Source organism: Aplysia californica, unplaced genomic scaffold, assembly GCF_000002075.1.
Source record: "Aplysia californica isolate F4 #8 unplaced genomic scaffold, AplCal3.0 scaffold00539, whole genome shotgun sequence".
In the NCBI taxonomy this organism is placed as follows: Eukaryota; Metazoa; Mollusca; class Gastropoda; order Aplysiida; family Aplysiidae; genus Aplysia; species Aplysia californica.
This window is the reverse complement of record NW_004797809.1, coordinates 199,331-200,774: the sequence shown is the minus strand read 5'-3', so window position 1 is coordinate 200,774 and position 1,444 is coordinate 199,331.

Sequence of the window (1,444 nt, the reverse complement as noted above, 5' to 3'; positions counted from 1 at the left end):
CGTTTTTTCTATTTTTCTATCATGTTGTAGTTCGAGATTCTAGTACCTCTATTCTTTTGCTGTCATGTGGGACCACTCTTAGCCCGGGTTTACCCAAACAAGGAGAGCGGAAGTGATATTAGGCTATAAATTGTGTTGATTTTAGGGGAGGGGGGGGAGGGGGTGGACTTCTAAAGGGACCTAAATTGTGTTGATTTCAGTAGCAGGGGGGTAGGAGGAGTGGTCACCTACAATTATTATTTTTTAAAACCGTTTGCCCAAAATGAATAATATAATTATGCAAGGTGTCAATTCAGGAACATGATACAGTCATATTTATCGGAGACAGCCACCCATTGTCAATTGTCAGCGAGGAGAAAATTTATTTCTTAGACAGATGGATGCCCTAGCTAGACAGTCTCGTCAATGTTTATAAAGAAAACGCAAGACAAGAAGTGGGAAGTGGCCGTTTTATCAAAGTAATTGAAGGCGATTGTCTTATACAGGTGTCCTTTAGATCATGTAAGACTATAAACGATGCAATAATATGATGAGTCGACAAGGTTTTAACTTTGTTTCATCCCATTAGTCATTTGAAGACATTATTTGAAGGGGGGGGGGGTTGTTTGCTTTTCGTTTATGTTTTGTTTTTGTCTTTGTTATTGTTTTTAGTTGTGTGTGTGTTTGTTGTTGTTTGTTTGCTTTTTAAGGGTTTTGGGGGTGGTTTTGGGGGAGGGGGTGGGGTGTTGTTTGGTTGCCCCTATCTGATTAGGTTTCGGTGAATGGATCCTGTTTGTTTCTTTGCTTTTTGCTACGCCTGTTAGGCAAAGTTTCAGAAGAGATAGCCCACGAACACACAGACGAGAGATGTAAATAATTCTGAGAGATAGGGAAGAGGGATAGGCGGTTAAATAGCTAAGGCAAAGGGTGGGATTAGATTTTTTTTTAAAGAGAGAGAGGAAGCAAAAGAGAGAGAGAAGGAGAGACAGATAGAGAGAGACAGAGAGAGATACTCTAGAGAAAGAGAGAGAGAAAGCGGAAGAGGGGGGAGAGAGGTGGAGAGATGGACAGGGATGAAGAGAGATGGGGGGGTGGGGGGATAAGATTAAGTGTCGAAGAGGCGCAGAATGATAGCACACGCATCATTTTATTGCTGTACACAAGAGCAGCTTATATTACGAGAGTATTGCGACGACATCACGGCGAAATGTTATAAAATACTTCACCTGTCGCGGTGTGTGGTGATGTATCGTGCTGTGAGTTTGAGTGTTTTTGTAGGAAGGCACTGCCAATACCTGATAAGGAACTAGGAGACTCAAGCGCACGTGAAAAACACGTAAACATTCACGCGCACGATTATGTGTTGTGGAGAAAATGATGATTATTATGTCAAATAAGCAGAGAGAGAGAGAGAGAGAGAGAGAGAGAGAGAGAGAGAGAGAGAGAGAGAGAGAGAGAGAGGTGT